Here is an 18,249-nt window from a genome sequence, read left to right as displayed (position 1 = left end):
CCAGGCTTGTCCAGCAGCAGAGACAGTCGTTCACAGTGGCCAAGGCGCGCCTTCGCGACCTTAAACTTCCGTATGCCTTACTGTATCCGGCCCATCTGCGGGTGGTGTTTCAATCCTGCACCCACTTCTTCGACTCCCCAGAGGAAGTGTTCCGCTGGACGCATGAGACGGTGAAGGTGAGGCCGCATACGCCGCCGGGCCTCGACTCAGACTCATCCACGAATGGAGTACAATCACAGACCGCCAGGGGCTCGCGGAGCAGAGGGAATTGGAGGTCCAGATCTAGGAGGCGCTCCTCCCCGGGAGGCGTGGCAGGCAGAAGCATGACTGTCCCTGAACATTCGACAACGGATCCTTGAACCTTCGTCCTGCGACAGCTGGAACACTGGTGTGCATGTACCCATACAGGGTGTAGATGGCCGGGGGCGCTCCACTGGTGTGGCCATAGGGCCGAGAGGGGCTGTTGGAACATTTGAACTACAGTAATTCAGCCTGTGAGATATGGAACATTGATGAGCATTTATCCTTGCAGGGTGTAGATGGAGGGGTCACTCCACCGGAGTGGCTGTAGGGCCGAGAGGGGCAGTTATGGCAGTTAAACGACAGCGATGGTGATGGTTTGGGGCGGCGGGGGTGGGGGGAGTTAGCTGAGTGGCGGACCACCTCCCCGAGCTTTAGGCTAGTTTTCCCTTTTTTGGGGGGGGGGAGTTGGGTGAAGGGGTTGTTACATGGGGATCCATTGGTATGGATGGCCTCAGGTCCTGCGGTTGGGATCGAGGGCTGCCCATGCCGCGGCTGGTACTTCAGCGTTTTTGAGGTATTGGGGTGGGTGTTTGGGGGAGGGGGAGTGGGGTGGGTTGGGAGTTGTGGGGGGGGTGTTTGGTTTGAACTGCACAATGATTTTGAGGTCTCAACAGTTGGTGTGTACACGTCTATTATGCCCGTCTCTAGGGCCTTTGATATGCATGCTTTTGGATGGCGGTTGAGGGGACCAGGACGATGACTCCCAGGGCATCCTTACGGATCCTTAGCTGGAATGTGCAGGGAATGCTTGACAAGATAAAGAGGGGTGCCGTTTGCGATTGGGGAAAAGGGAAAGAGCGGATGTCCTGCTACTGCAGGAAACTCATCTGCTAGGCAACAAAACACTTAGTTTACAGCGGTACGGATACCAACAGGTCTACCATGCTGGGTTTACTAGGGGGTCGAGGGGGTGGCCATTCTGGTGCATCGCAGATTGTCCTACGTTTACTCGACACAGTGGGCCGACCCGCACGGCCGATACATATTTATTAAAGGGATGCTTGGTTAGGAACCCCTAGTGTTGGGGAGTGTGTATGCTTCATCCCCGCTACAGTGGTCGCTGGTGGAAAAGTTGTTTGCAGTGTGGGCGGATATTCCGGAGGCATTAGCGGTGGTTGGGGGTGACTGGAATGATGTCATGAATGGCCGGATGGGTCGTTATAGACCCGGGGAGGACAGGTAGCAGACACGCCTACTAAACTTGCCAACATGCTCAGGGGGATGGGTTGGGTGGACACGTGGCGATACCTACACACACATAGTCAGGAATATAGTTATTTGTCAGCGGTCCATAAGTCCTTTTCTAGATTGGATTATATCTTTGTCCCCCGCGCAGCTGTAGGTAGAGTGGAATCAGCGACTATATTGCAACGGGGGCTCTCAGACCACTCTCTGGTGGCGATGTTGGATAAAGGTCAGCAACCTTTCCGATGGCGCCTTTCCACGTGGCATCTACAACAGGAGGATTATAGGAATCACATGGGGGAGGCCATAGCTCACTACTGGGAAGAAAATGTTGGCTCGGTTGCAGATGTCGTGACACTCTGGGAGGCCCTGAAGCCCACGCTTCGAGGGGTGGACATCGCCTGGTGCGCGGCTGCCCGTAGGAAGCGTAAAGAGGACTTAGTGAAGGCTGCAGCGCATATTGAGATCCTAGAGGAACGCTGCAGTGGAGCTGGAGAGGGTAGGGAGGTGGGGCAGCTTTTACTAGCACAGCAGTCATATGCGTCCTTGCTACTTGATGAGGCTAGGCAGGTGTGGCTGGCGACGCAAAGCAGAATATATCAGTGGGGTGACAAATCGGGCACCATGCTCCACAGGCTCTGCCAAAACACGTTTCAGGCGCATACACTGCCGGGGATCAGGGATGCGGCCGGGGCCTCAATCACAGACCCAAAGGAGCTAGCGGATAGCTTCGCATCATACTATGCTGAGCAATATGCCCAGCGGGAGTGCCTTCCTGCGGCAGTAGTGGATAAATTTATCGCGGACCTCCCGCCACGCGCAGTATCGGAGGAGGTACGTGAGCGCCTCGAACTTCCCCTGTCGGCTGAGGAGTTAGGCACGGCCCTAGGGGAGCTTAATACAGGAAAGGCCCCCGGGCCTAATGGGTTCCAGAGTGAATTTTTTAAGAAATACCACCTCCAACTAGGTACGCACTATAGCGCAGCATTGGAGGCGGCTAGGGAGCAGGGTTGCCTGCCGGCAGACTGGAAACATGGGCAAGTAGTGGTGTTCCCCAAGCCCGGCAGACCCCCGGACAGACATGAGTCTTACCGACCCATTTCTCTCCTAAACGTTGAAGCTAAGATACTGGCCAAGGCGCTGGCAAACCGTCTCCTTCCTTACATAGCAGAGCTGGTCCAGCCGGATCAAGCGGGGTTTATGCCTCATAGGGCGACGAGACACAATATCAGATTATTATTATTATTAATGAGTTTTGTATCGCGCGTGGTTACCCTTGGGCATCCCAGCGCTTATCCAGCGAACGGCCATAACAAAGCGAACTCGTTAGACAGGGAACAGGTGAGTCTTTAAAAGTCTACGAAATCGTAGAGTGCTAGTTTCAGAGCGCAGGGCGAAGGGAATTACACAAAACAGCCACGTTGACGGAAAATCTTCTCCCGCCAGTCCTGGCCTTTCTTACTCTCGCGACTTGCAGGAGGTGTTGGTGGTCTGAGCGGAGGGCACGGGAGGCCTTGTAAGGTTGAACCATATCCCGGAGGATAGGTGGCCCTTTCCCCTGCAAGATTTTGTGGGCCATGCAGAGTGCCTTAAACTTCACCCTCTCTCTGACAGGGAGCCAGTGAAGCGCCTTCAGCGCCGGACGGGCTGATTGCCGCCTGGGAAGGTCCGTCAAAAGCCTGGCAGCAGCATTTTGTACTTGCTGCAATTTATTCAGAGTTGATTCTGGCGCCCCCAGAAACAGCGCATTGCTGTAATCCAGCCGGGAATTGATGAGCCCCTGAATTAATAGCCTCCTAGTAGCCATCGGGAGAAGGGGTAGGATCTTCCGAGCTGACCGAAGCAGGCCAAAGCACACGCCTAAGATCTTTTTAGCGTGTGACTTAAAAGAAAGGTCCTGCTCCAGCCACACCCCCAAGCTCTTAATCTCCTGTTTAGGGGTGGGTGGCGCTCCCAGACAGCTAGGCCAGCTACTTAAGGGCAAGGAGGGAGGGGAGTTCCCCAACATCATCAGTTCGGTTTTTGAACCGTTGAGTTTAAGTGCTGAATTGCACATCCAAGTGAAGATCTTAGCCAGGCATGCATGCAGCTGGTCGGGTTGATTCGCCGGCTGGGGGAGCCCTACCACCAACTGGGTATCATCAGCATAGCTGATGATCTTAATACCCAGTGGAAGTACTACACTCTCCAGTGGGGCCATATAAATGTTGAACAATGTCGGGCTCAACGATGAGCCCTGTGGCACACCACACTGGAGAGGAACCGATGTTGACTTCTCGTGGCCTTCCCAGACCTCGAACGTCCGATCTTCTAGAAAGGACGCGAGCCATTTCAGGGCCATCCCGGAGACCCCCACCCTCGACAGCCGCTGGAGTAACACCTGATGGTTTACGGTGTCAAATGCCGCACTGAGGTCCAGGAGGATCACTGCCACCGATCCCCCTGAATCCAAAATGCACCTGGCATTCTCCACGACTGCCAGCAGGGCGGTGTCCGTCCCCTGACCCGGGCGGAAGCCCGTTTGAGAATCACCCAGAAGGGAGTTGGATTCCAGAAAACCCGATAGACGCCTATTCACGAGTTTCTCCGCCACTTTGCTAAGGCCGGAAAGTAAGGAAATAGGCCTAAAGTTCGCAAGGTCGGCGGGATCTAGGCTGGGCTTCTTCAGGAGGGCTTTGACTACCACTCCTTTGCAACTGGGGGGGCACCACTCCTTGAGTGAAGGATAGATTTATAAGATCCGTCACTGGGCCGCCAGTGTCGCACATGTCGCAGTGGAGGCGGTGAGAGGCACCGTGGAACAAGCGACGCTCCTATTGTCGGATCTAGACAGGGCTTTTGATTCATTGAGTTGGGTCAACCTGTTTGCACTCCTGCCACATCTTAACTTTGGGCCCCGCTATTTGTCGTATCTACAACTAGTATACACAGACCTGAAGGCTTCGGTGAGGGTGGCCGGGGCCACACCTACCAAATTCCCCATTGGGCGAGGTACTCGGCCGGGGTGCCCCCTCTCGCCGTATCTGTTTGCCCTTGCCATGGAGCCGCTGGCGTCGTGGGTGCGCATGGACGCACAATTGCGAGGCTTTGAATGGGAGACCGGACCGTCGGACAGAATCGCGCTTTACGCGGATGATGTCCTGTTTTTCCTTACTAACATTAATAGGTCGGGGCCGCGTGTCTTAGAGATAATGCAAATATTTGGTGAAGCATCGGGACTATACCTGAACCCGCGTAAATCTACTCTATGGATGCTGGGGGATCGCACAGGGTCATGGGCGTCTGCGTTGCAAGTGGCGATGGGGGGCCTTAAGTATTTAGGGGTGTTCATAACGGAATCCTCCGTGGTCTCCTGAGAGTGCAACATAGTGCCGGTCTGGGACCGGGTTCGAACAGAGATAAAGACGTGGTCCTGTATGCCTCTTACTATCTATGGCCGATCGGCTATTTTTAAGATGGTTGCCCTCCCACGTCTGCTATACCAATTGCAGAACCACCCCTACCCGATTTCACCTCATCGGTTTAGGCAAGTCAACTCGGTGCTAGGACAATTCCTTTGGGCGGGGGGGTGCAGCGCGGGTAGCGCTGCGCACCTGCTTCTTATCAACCTACTGTGGAGGGCTGGCAACGTCCGATATCCTGTCGTACTATCAGGCAACCCATCTCCTGATCCTGAACGAATGGTGGTATGGGGATAGGGGGGACCCTGCATATGCTCTGGAGCGACATCTTATGGGGTCCGATATTCTGCACACAATTCTATACTCGGTGAGGTTGAGGAAGAGATTGCCACAGGCTACCCAGGTAGTATTCCAGATCTGGAGGCAGGTGCTACGTCCTATGGGATGGTGGGGTACGCTAACTGAGGAGACCCCCCTATGGCATATTGGTCGTCTGCCGGCACTGGCGTCCTTGCAGGGCTTCCGAGGCTGGGATTGCATAGGAATTTCAACGTTGGGTAATGTAATGACCGGCGCGGCCCTTGAATCATTTCAGGATCTTAGCGAGGAATACGGCATGCCTCGGACCCAATTCTAAAATATTTACAATTCCGCCACGCCATCGCACCTAGTCTGGAGGGACTAGACTCCTTACCCGAATTTAGCCCACTTGAAGCAAAGGTATTTATGGGCGATCTAGAAGACAAGAAAATATCCTGCATATACCAGACCCTAGTTACACACTGTTCTTCCTCTCTACACAAATTGAGGGAATCCTGGGAAAGGGATGTCGGAGCGCTGGAAGAAGAAGATTGGCGGGAAGCCCTTGAAGCCCCCAGAGGTGCAGCCATTGCAATGCGCCTAAGACTAATCCTATTTAAATACCTTCACAGAGCTTATTACACTAGGGAGAGACTGTGGCGGGCGGGTCTGATTGAGTCTCCAGACTGTCTGAGATGTGGCCAAGAGGTGGGCACCTTATTTCACACGGTATGGAGCTGTAGTGTTTTGGCCAGGTTCTGGAAGGGGGTGTGGGACTGTTTGTCTGAGGTGTTGGGGTGGGAACTTCCCCGTACTCCACAATTAGGCCTCCTACATGTATTAGAAGGGGTGGGAGGTAACATATATAAAAGGCATCTGTTGTTGTTGGGCCTCACCGTCGCCAAGAGAGATGTGGCACATTCCTGGAAAGATCCACGGGCTCCTTCAGTAGTGGTGTGGAAGAAGGGGCTAGATTTTTGAATGGGGCTGGAGCGCATTATTTTTGAGGCCTGGGGCTGCCCTAGGAAGCATTACAAAATATGGAAACGATGGGCGGATTAGAGGGGTCTATGGCTAGAACCACCAGTAGAACAAGAAGAATGTGTGAGGGGGCCAAATTTGAGGAATTGTGTACACGGATTTATATATGAGAATTCTTTTAAGAATGAGACGATATTGTGCAGTGGGTTAGGGTGGGATCCGGGAGGGGGAGTTGGCAGTTGGGGGGTGGGGGGCGGGGAGGGTGTGGAGCGGGGAAATGTTCTGTTTCAAATGATGTATAGATTGCCAATCATCTGATGTTGTCTACTTGTTTGCAGTTTTCTCCGGAATGCGGAGTGCTGCGCCTGTTGTGCAATCTATCAATAAAATTTGTTTTTTTTAAACAAAAACGTAAGTAATATTAACAGATGAGTTAGTATCCTCAAATTGATTTGAGGGAGCAGTGCAACTGCATCAAACAGAACATAGTTTGGACAATGAGTGTCCTCCACTGATTTTACAAAAGCTCCAAACTTCCGATTAAAATGTTATCTTTATTTTTTATGTTTCTTTGTGGATTAAAGGAATTTTGTCAGCATTTGCGTAAGTATTTGATGAATTCTGTTATTGTTTGGCAGTTCTAATCATCGAAGTCTCCAGCTTCCAGTACGACTCAGTAGGGTTCCCGGATTCCAAAAATTATTCAGTGTGGGTCCTCAAGTTCCAGTAATGATTAAGTGGGGGTCCATAAATTCAAAAGGTAAAGATCCACTGCTGTAGAGAATTTTGGAATATTAAAATCATATTTGATCTTTTGGCAGTGTTTCACTCTTTCACTAATGTTGGATAAATGGCTGGTGCATAAGACATTTGGCCAATATGTTCTATCACAATTACCCACAGACATAGAATGAGTAAGCCTCTTTGATACATGAGCCCCCTTTTCTAACAAGTCAGTATTGAGAGCAAGTCACATGCCAAACACCCCAGGATTTAAGCATTCGGTGCAAAGTGTAGTGGCAGGTACATGTGACAAGAGTGCTGTTACCATGTGCATGGGATAGTGGTAAAAGCATGACATAAGATTTTCTACATGCCAAAATAATTCATGGCTGCAAGGTGTCCCGTTACAATGTGTGTTGCCTCCAGCTAATCCTATCTGTTCACCCACCTGAACTTTTCTGCTGGGACTTTTGAGAACATACTTACAATATTAACTGCAGAATTTCTTTCCCAGAATAACAATGTGATGTCTGTTAAAAGGTCATGACTTATATAAAGTGAGACATTTTTCATGGGGAAACTTGGTAGCTATGAATGTCCACAGAACAGCAGCGCCACCTACATGCAGTCAGACAAACAGTGCAGAAAAGAAGTAGTGAACATGCTCAAAGCATCACACTTCAGGTGCCTTAGAATGAAGGGATACAAATCAATTTGGTGCAATTGAAAATGTTAAAGGTTTTCTAAGGTATTAGGTTGTTATCAGGGTTGACAACCCCAACAATGTCATACTATTCAGTAAGGAATGTCCTCCAACTATGTCTATTAATTCATATATTAAAACATTTGAATATAGCTCTCTTCCTTTTTTAATCCATTAATAGTTCTGTATCTCAGACATAGACTGACAGTGCCAGTGTGAGAGGTAAGAAGGTGTGAAACAAGATAATGAGATGTGAATGTGTGTGTGAGTGCAATACACTGACTTCTATGATTTTCATAGTGCCAATGTGAAACCAATTAACACCCTGAATTGTTTCTCCTTTAAATTAAATATGTGATTTATAACACTCACTGCAAAAAAACAGCATGTTTAGTAAAGTCTGGCAACACACATTTTTTGTCTATTTTGGGGTTAGGCAGCTGAATAAACACTTATTTCAAGAGGTTTCGAAAACACCACTATAACCCACACAAAATACACACTGAAAACAGGAACAGCCTAACCCTATCTCGCATAGTATACATGGAAACCAGAACTAGCAAGCAATACTTGTTTTATTGAAATATGCCTGTGACATTATTGAACACTAGTAAAAAGGGAAGTGAGCTCATTAATCTAGGGTAAATTTCCACTTGAGTTGTGCTGTAACTATGCCAGTTCAATCAAGTGGCCAGTGTGAACAGCTGATAACTAAGCAGTATATCAAGAACAGTATATTTTCAGCCTTTTTGAAAATTCATCCATTGACCAGGAAGCAGTCGCACTGGAATTATGCAATTTTGCAGCTGTGATGTGTTTCACCAATAAAAAAGATGTTTATAGCTCAAAAGGATCAAAAGGTAATACAAATGCAGCAACATGTGCTGCCGCACTGTAAAACACCCTTCACAAAGGTTGTCTGGGCACTAATCTTTTGCTTATTGCTGTATTTGGGTGTTACACTTGCAGTAATGGGGTGAATCACTTGCCAAGACAGTGTTATCAGAAAAAATTACAAAATAATGAAGTAATACTATCATATAATTTGTCTTCTGTCCTGTATAATTTGGTCTCCCCGGCTGCATAATTCCAGTGACCCTGCCTGTAGTGATAATTTACATCATCATCATCATGCTCTACTCAGTAATACTTTGACAACAAGGCATCTTCCACTCTGTATCATAGTGGTGTGTCTCATCTCCTTGACAGAGTGGACATGTCTCTTGTTGGGAGATGGTTGATTGTATTTGTGGTTTTTAAACTAACACAGACCAAGCAGAGGACTTTACAGAGAATCTTCTACTGCTGCAGGACCAGATGGGCGAAACCGGGACGGTATGGGAGACAGAGGGTCAATAAACTGGACAGTTTATGTACTTTTAGCTTTTACAGTCCACATATATCACACTTTTATTACATCAGAAAAATGTACATTACATTGTACATGTTTGCAAACTGAACCATTTTTTTCATGTATTGTAGGTGCCTAATGCAGGTGCAATGTAAATAATTGAAGTATATTAATGTAACTACAACATTCTCCATCCCTTCATCTTAATGCAACATGTCTCCTGTAACTTGGGGCACGAGATTTCACCTGGGCCTTTCAGGTGGGTTGGTGCAGTCCTATGACAGGTATGCCTAGGATTGGTCAGGAGAACTCTAAGGCTAGGTGCGAAGGGAAAAGCCTCCTATTTCTGCCTTTCCCTGATGACAAAGTGTTTTGTATTTCTCTCGCTTCCTTTCCAGGTGGTTTTTTATGATTTGTATGGTGCCAAAACAGTACTTTTGTTGGGTTGTTTTGATTAACAGTTTTAAATAGCAGAGATTGCTTGCAATCCCTGAGTCTCTATATATAATTTGGTAGCCTGATTGCTCAGCCACAGGGACGACTGTAGTGAACCACCCGGCTCACCCATGACTCCTGACCTTACGCTATGACTGCACGCTACTCTATGGCCGGGTACGGCCAAAGGGTATAAATAAAGGACACTAGGAATGCTTGAGGTCCATCCCACAAACTGGGGAACATCCTTTACCACGAATCTTTTACAACGTGGTACCGTTACCAAGCAGGTTTTACAACGAAAGTTGTTACAACGACTTGCACTGGAGGGCGCTGTAGGATAGGGAATAGTTTAATTTACTATCCAACATCTCCCTACTATCCATGGGGACTGGAGTTGGAATAGTAAATTAAACTATTCCACTATCCAGCGCCCCCCAACGCAAGTCATTGTGACAACTTGCATTGTAAAACCTGCGTTGTAACAGTACGCGTGGTAATACCACGCGTTGTAACGACATACATCCCCACAAACTGCATCCTCCTGTGTGTGTCATTTGGGGCTGCAGCTACCCTTAGCAGCCTACAACACTGTAGAACAGGGTTAAGCACTCCTGCGGCACCTGCACTGCCACTCGCAGATGCCAAAGGTGCTGCAGAGAAATGACCACTCCCTGCTGCCTCTCCCCCACAGCATTATCAAGGCTCGGATGAGCCGCGTGGATTGCCTTGCTGGGCGGCCTTTGGAGGTGTAGGGTCAGGGCCCAAGGCCCCCATGCATATAGATTAATCACGCCTTCACAGTGCCATACATTCTGGCACTGTATTTATTAGCAGCGTCACATGACCATTGACACCTATAATGGATGGGTGTGGGGTGAGTGTGGAAGCCAGCCAGTGCTTAATTTGTAAAAAAAGAAGTGCAGGTGCTGGAAATGTTGCCAAGGAGGCCACAGCTCACTTCTTCCGGTGAGCCCCACTTTCAACACTCTCACTGCCTCAGTCTCTATCTTCTAACCTTGATATGTTGTCTGTCCCTTAAGTCTTTGCTCTAAGAGTCTATCCTCTCACCTCTCTAATTGTTTTCTATCATCTTTGTCACACCTGGTGTGTTACCTTATTCCCTGCATTTCTGATTTACCCTCTATTCATTCTAGCCCTGCCCTTTTTCCTCTTCACTTTTATCCATGCTCTGCTCTCGCTCCCCTCGATCTTGGCTCTTTACTATCACTCTTCTAGCCGTGATTAGCTGTGTCTCTGTTTTATCTTTTGTCTGCCTTTTTCCCTCGGTCCTGTCCTCTACATCCTTTCTTTCTATCTTCTCTCTTCTTAATGCTCTCTTCTTCACGTCATGGCTGTTTTCTCTTTGTATCGGATTTGCTCTCCTTTTCTTCTACTTAGCTCCGTCTTATCTCTCTGTTCTCCTGTTGTTTCTTTCTCCTCTTTACTCCTGCTCTCTCTCTCATCTTTAACACTGCTGCTGCCTGTGACCCCTGTCGTCAGCCTGTACATGTCCCTGCTATTTTGAACTCTGCGTTTTCCTGCTGTCATTCCTAAAGAAGTGGAAGATGGCGTGTTTTACTTTCTTACCTACACCGAGTGCAAAAACAAAATGTACACCAAATGAAAATGCTTTTTTTGCATATATTAACCAGTGTGGTATGACTGGGTTTATCGCGGAAGAGACGGCTGCTCGAGCACAGCAGGTGATGTCACTGCTAGTGTTGCCTGTAATTAGTAGGTCCAGGGATGGCGACGGCATTGGCATCCACTGCTCAGCTTGCTGCGACCCTGCCTGCCCCAGCTGTAATGGTGCCAATGCCGGTAAGTATGGCTGTGGTGCCTACTGGATTCACGCACGCTCAGCAATTGCCATGCTGGGGTGCAGCGCACAGATTCTACAGGTGACGCCATGGCACACAAAAGTTGTGTTGGGCCACAGCTGCATCGAGCACGTTGAGGATAGCAGCAATGCAGGGCTGCAGGATATGCTACTCTGGCTACACAGCAAGTGGAAAGTCCACAATTACTTTTGCTTATTCTTCCTCAAGAGCCCTCACTGCCAAGTCACAAATGCGCTCTCGCAGCTTCCTTGCCTCAACTCCATAATGAGCCAGCCCCAGCTACAATTATCCAATGGGAGGCTTAGGCTCAGGCAGTGGCAGGGTGCAGCAGACTCAGGGAATAGAATGCAAGCCATAGTTTGTTGATGACTTCTTCTTCTTCTTGTGATCGGCGGGATGACATCATCACTAACGTGGTGATACACAATCATGCCTGCCTAGACAGGCGTATGCTGGCCTGTCTATGAACATTTACCAACCGGTCACCATACGATGTATGTTATTCTTTTTATTTTGAATTTGAACAATAAACATTGAGACCACCACCTGCAGGGTCAGAAATTGTATCCCTGGCCCCGTGAAAGAAGTGCCGGTGCTGAGCACCTGAAAGCACCTGCTCAAATTAAGCACTGAAGCCAGCCCTCTAGGAATGGCTGGTGGAAACACAGTATTAGGAAACACTAAAACATGACCAGCTGGTCATACAGGAGGCACGTGTGGCCTAGCCTGGGTTTTGGCACCCTGGCGCACTGGGCTCCCTTGCGATGGCACTGTCATGCTGCCCTACCTAGGCAGTATTTCAAAATATCAGACAATATTATAAAGACCAACACTGGCAGCAGAACAGTTTCTAAGTGGTAACAAAATTTATTACAATCACATAAAAAATTATACATGTATCTTGCATCAATGATTAAAAATATACCATCCTTAGAAAGTACATATACATAAAAAATACGTGAACATGAGTGAATAAGTTGTGTGTCGACGCGTTTCGGCGGCCAGTGCCTTTCTCAAGACAGTTTACAACTTTCTGAAAATAAAAACAATAATCAATATACAAAGTATTATCATACATTATAATTTTAGCTACACAGTGCGAGCTTATTAAAAAATCACGTATATACATAATTCAATTTCTAACCTAGAAACACTTGTTCCGCCAGCCGGGTCCTGAATTAATATAATGTGAACAGAACTAATGATATGACATAAATAGCATAACGTACATGATATCACATAACGTAACCTCTATTGTAGCTTTCTAATAATAGGAACATTACTTAGATCTTTAAATAACTTTCAGACATAGATGTTATAGATGATACAATAGGTGGCTGTTACCTCCGCTAATATTCTGGTGGCCACTATTGACTAGTGAATTCTTTGCACAACATTGCCTCTGTTTTGACTTTGCACTTATCGACCTGGGTCTTTAGATAGCTAAAAAGCATGACTGAAGCATCTTATGGCTGTTACATACGCTCGTATTCTGATGAAAATTATTAAACGTATATCAACCATAAAAGTTAGGTACTTGTTTCTGGTGCAAGACAAGCTATGACTCTGTCAATCGATTACCAGGTATAGATGTTCTATCCGTTATGATTCACATACTAATCTAGGCCTCTAATAAATAATGAATACAATAATGGCTCCCAATTAGATACATCTGGACCACATAGGCACAGGGAGAATAGAATAACAGAAAAAGAAGTGAAAAATAGAGTGAGATAAACAGAAGAGGGTCTTTTGGTTCCGTACTACATGTGTACTGGCCTTACTGTTGAAAAGTCCAAGCCCTTAGGGGTCTCTTATTGTATTTAAACATCTACGGACACTTCTAGTAAATACTCGAATCTCGTATTAGATATTTATATAGGTATGAAGGTTCGTTTTTAATTGCAGGGATAGATATCTATGGAAATGGTTCCACTTACCTAACAAAGTGAAATAAGACAACGATTCACTCCACAGTGGTTAGCACTTCACACTGTGGGGATCCATATGGTGGTTAAAATAGAATTGCTGCTTCAATTCGTGCACAATTCTATAATCATTAATAACAAAATAATTTTTATTAGTCCCACATCTCATAGCTGATACTCATTTTATCATGGCTAAAAGGTGTTTGAATTCAGAAACAATGTAACTAACCTAATCTGCTAAGTTTGCAGTTTGTGTTATAGTAGACCGATATACAAGGGCCTCAGCAATATGGCAGAATGGGTCCCTATTGCCCGGAAACACGAACTTCCTATATAAAATGAAAAAAACCTATTATGTATGTACAGAAAAGGCTTCTGGGGACCTAAATACTCCTATGTAAACTCCTTACCTGCACACGGAGCTTATAAATTTCGACGCAAACATCTATATGGCCGAATTTGAGGCGAGACACATTTATAATGAAGTAGCGCCATTTTACGAGTCAATCTCCCATTGGTCCAGATATATAGACGATATTTTTTTCGTCTGGACCGATGGGAGATCAGCCTTGGATGACTTTTTAGCATGGTTGAATTCTTGTGACCCTAACCTTAAATTCACTTCTCACATTAGTGCTGAGAAGTTGGAATTTTTAGATATCTGGATCTTTCATGAGGAAGGAAAACTGAAGGTAGATCTTTTTATAAAACCGACTGCTAGGAACACTCTCTTACATTTCCGCAGTTTCCACCCTAGGAATCAGAGACAAAGCATCCCCTTCTCTCAATTTTTGAGAGTGAGGAGGAACTGCACCAATCTCCAAGATTTTGATATACAGGCAGCGGAGATGAAATTGAAATTTTTAAACCGAGGTTATCCCCACAGATTAGTACGAGACTCTTATAAGAGAGCTCGGTACTATGACAGAGATTGTTTGTTAAGATCTAACCCCACAAAAGAAGCCAATAAATTAGTTTGTATCACACGGCATTCCACAGTAGATGCTAAAGTGAAACAAGTAATTAACTCCTCATGGCACATTTTAAACAGTAATGGTACAACCAAATTGGAAAAACCCTTGTTTGCCCACAGGCGAAACAAAAATATTAGAGATTATATTGTCCATTCAAGAATGAAAAACTCTGTAAATTCTCAACATTTAGCACAGAAATCTCTGATAGGAGACAACCCTGTAGAAGGTACCTTTCCCTGTTCCAGTTGTAAATCTTGCGCCAATATTCATGCAGGTGCAAAGTTCACTCACAATGGCTATACTACTAGCGCCAAAGGGATGTTCAACTGCAAAACTTCCAATGTTATATATTTTTTGGAATGCCCATGCCGGCTAGGGTACGTGGGCGAAACATCTCGTGCCATTCAGACACGACTGACTGAACATCGCTCCGCGGTGAGAACTAAAAAAACAACAGCACCAATTGTGAAGCATTTTCTAGACCATGGCCATGGTCCTAATGACTTCACGTGGCGCATACTAGAAAAAATTAATATGAGTGACAACAAAGGAGGCGAGGCAATACGCAAGAAGCGTGAAGTCTTCTGGATTTTCTCTCTCAATACATTTCGTGAGGGGTTAAACAGCGAAATTCCATGGGAAAATGCGATTTTTTAAAATATATAGCGTCAGATTAAAGAGATGATAAAGAGCCACATGAATAGTTGCGTTCCCGTTATCAGCCTATAATTAGTTGTCAAAATATATGCATAAAAATCTTTAATGCTTGCTGTTATTGTCCTTTATGTAATTATTTTTTCGACTGGTGATTAGCGCTTGAAATATAATTTTTATGTAGGAGATCATGGCTGATCACCTACAGCGAATAGCAGTTGAGATAATAGTCGAGCAAGTTACTTCCAGCTTAAGTAACCATTAGCGCAGTCCTTCTTCGAGCCGTTATTGTCCCTCATGTATTTTTTTAGATTGGTAATCAGCGCTTTGTATATAATCTATTGTAGCAGATCATGATGGATCACCTACAATAAATAGTAAATGTAGGAACAGTTGAGTAGGTTACTTCTTCCTGAAGTAACTAGCAGAGCAGTCTTTTTTCGAGCTTCATTACCTGGAGCCACGTCATGATCAGCTTAACGAGACACACAGGTGTCTATTTAAATATGCGCGCGCAATTGACCCGACCCTCACTTTCATCACGGAACTTGACGGAGTAAGACATCTGCCTCCATGTGGTTTCCATCCATGAAACTATAGGTATGTACGCGACAGACGCCGGCTCCATACATGTTTCTCGCTTTCACTGAGCAGTCGTCTGCTTCGGTCTTTATTAAATGCACCAGTTACCTAAAAGATTATTCTGCCTTACATGAGAAGTTCGGCATGCCGATTTCAACTTAGCAGCCGAATGCTTCGGTCTTTATTAAATGCACCAGTTACTTAAAATATTATTGCGCTCTACATGAGAAGTTCAGCATGCTTATTTAATTTAGGTAAATTAGACGCTACGTGTGCAGGACACGAGGTTAATATATTATCATTCTGTTAATCGGCAGGAACTCCTCGAGAAGCATTTATCGTCTCCATGTGTTTTTATCGCCATTGTGCGAGCGCATTGAAATTTAAAGAGCCTACTCTGGAGGTATGTTATTTTTCAGTTATAGTAGAGACTTAGCTAGGATGCCTGTTATCGATAGTAAGTAAGCAAGTGTTTGATTTATTTAGGCTTGGAATTGAGCACGGCGATTCAGCAACAACCCGAATAACAGACCCCACATTAAATAACGTTTGTGATTCTAAAAACCACCCGGTAAGAACGTAGAGGGCAGCATGAGCTAATTTATCGCTCTTCCTCCCGGCTAATTTCCTAAAATCTGTATCTCACTTATCACATTTCAGATAATTTTTAGCCTGAGAGTTTGAATCAGTCTGTGGAGGCGTCGAAATTTATAAGCTCCGTGTGCAGGTAAGGAGTTTACATAGGAGTATTTAGGTCCCCAGAAGCCTTTTCTGTACATACATAATAGGTTTTTTTCATTTTATATAGGAAGTTCGTGTTTCCGGGCAATAGGGACCCATTCTGCCATATTGCTGAGGCCCTTGTATATCGGTCTACTATAACACAAACTGCAAACTTAGCAGATTAGGTTAGTTACATTGTTTCTGAATTCAAACACCTTTTAGCCATGATAAAATGAGTATCAGCTATGAGATGTGGGACTAATAAAAATTATTTTGTTATTAATGATTATAGAATTGTGCACGAATTGAAGCAGCAATTCTATTTTAACCACCATATGGATCCCCACAGTGTGAAGTGCTAACCACTGTGGAGTGAATCGTTGTCTTATTTCACTTTGTTAGGTAAGTGGAACCATTTCCATAGATATCTATCCCTGCAATTAAAAACGAACCTTCATACCTATATAAATATCTAATACGAGATTCGAGTATTTACTAGAAGTGTCCGTAGATGTTTAAATACAATAAGAGACCCCTAAGGGCTTGGACTTTTCAACAGTAAGGCCAGTACACATGTAGTACGGAACCAAAAGACCCTCTTCTGTTTATCTCACTCTATTTTTCACTTCTTTTTCTGTTATTCTATTCTGCCTGTGCCTATGTGGTCCAGATGTATCTAATTGGGAGCCATTATTGTATTCATTATTTATTAGAGGCCTAGATTAGTATGTGAATCATAACGGATAGAACATCTATACCTGGTAATCGATTGACAGAGTCATAGCTTGTCTTGCACCAGAAACAAGTACCTAACTTTTATGGTTGATATACGTTTAATAATTTTCATCAGAATACGAGCGTATGTAACAGCCATAAGATGCTTCAGTCATGCTTTTTAGCTATCTAAAGACCCAGGTCGATAAGTGCAAAGTCAAAACAGAGGCAATGTTGTGCAAAGAATTCACTAGTCAATAGTGGCCACCAGAATATTAGCGGAGGTAACAGCCACATATTGTATCATCTATAACATCTATGTCTGAAAGTTATTTAAAGATCTAAGTAATGTTCCTATTATTAGAAAGCTACAATAGAGGTTACGTTATGTGATATCATGTACGTTATGCTATTTATGTCATATCATTAGTTCTGTTCACATTATATTAATTCAGGACCCGGCTGGCGGAACAAGTGTTTCTAGGTTAGAAATTGAATTATGTATATACGTGATTTTTTAATAAGCTCGCACTGTGTAGCTAAAATTATAATGTATGATAATACTTTGTATATTGATTATTGTTTTTATTTTCAGAAAGTTGTAAACTGTCTTGAGAAAGGCGCTGGCCGCCGAAACGCGTCGACACACAACTTATTCACTCATGTTCACGTATTTTTTATGTATATGTACTTTCTAAGGATGGTATATTTTTAATCATTGATGCAAGATACATGTATAATTTTTTATGTGATTGTAATAAATTTTGTTACCACTTAGAAACTGTTCTGCTGCCAGTGTTGGTCTTTATAATATTGTCTGATATTTTGAAATACTGCCTAGGTATTGTTTTCCTCAGATTTATTCACTGACCTAGGGGTTGAATGTTACTTGCTCTAACAGGGAACCCTTGTTGTTTACAAGTACTGTCATGCTGCCCAACTGGCACCTGGGGCAGATGGTGTAAGGTGCAGAACAAAGAGAGCGAGAAAAAAAAGTACTGAAATACCCAAAGAGATAAAGACAAGTTGATCGCCAATTTTTGTGTGCAGGGAGGGTAGGCAGCCCTGTGACCCAAAGACATTTTAACCCCTTGGCCGCGGCGTTAATTCCGCTGCGGCGCTGGGGGGAGGGGGGTCCGCGCGGCGCCGCCATGCTCGTGACGGAACCACTCCGTCACGAGCCACGGGCGTGCTGTGCTTGTGACGGAGTGGTTCCGTCACGGCCCCGCCCTCTCATTAGAACGTCCGCGCAGGCGCGGAATTCCTGCAGCGTGGGCGGGGCAGCCGCACCGTGACGGAACCACTCCATCACTAGCACAGCACGTTAAGGCATGAGCAAAGTGTGCTGTGGTCCAGGGCCCCAGCCTTTCAGTAAGCCCATGATAGAGCCAGCTCTGCTCTGTAGGGAAGTCTTGTCCTAAAGGCCTTTTATAAATCTTAAACAGATT

The 18,249-nt window shown here is 45.5% G+C and overlaps 1 protein-coding gene and 1 long non-coding RNA gene across 4 annotated transcripts in view; both read left to right on the top strand.

Annotated features, from left to right (window-relative positions):
• Positions 1-18,249, top strand: part of LOC144752040 (relaxin receptor 1-like) — a 998,955-nt gene that overhangs the window by 756,536 nt on the left and 224,170 nt on the right. The window lies entirely within an intron of this gene.
• Positions 15,315-17,582, top strand: LOC144752041 (uncharacterized). 3 transcript variants are annotated; one of them, XR_013594015.1, is made up of 7 exons: positions 15,325-15,382; positions 15,682-15,767; positions 15,851-15,935; positions 16,025-16,091; positions 16,153-16,272; positions 16,380-16,489; positions 17,397-17,582. It is a non-coding gene; the product is annotated as an uncharacterized LOC144752041 (long non-coding RNA). The 3 variants fall into 3 exon arrangements; XR_013594016.1 differs by having other exon boundaries at positions 15,315-15,382; positions 16,025-16,272; positions 17,401-17,582; XR_013594014.1 differs by having other exon boundaries at positions 15,315-15,382; positions 16,025-16,272.

This window comes from Lissotriton helveticus, chromosome 4_2 (genome assembly GCF_964261635.1).
Source record: "Lissotriton helveticus chromosome 4_2, aLisHel1.1, whole genome shotgun sequence".
Classification (NCBI taxonomy): Eukaryota; Metazoa; Chordata; class Amphibia; order Caudata; family Salamandridae; genus Lissotriton; species Lissotriton helveticus.
This window is presented reverse-complemented; position numbering and strand designations above follow the sequence as displayed.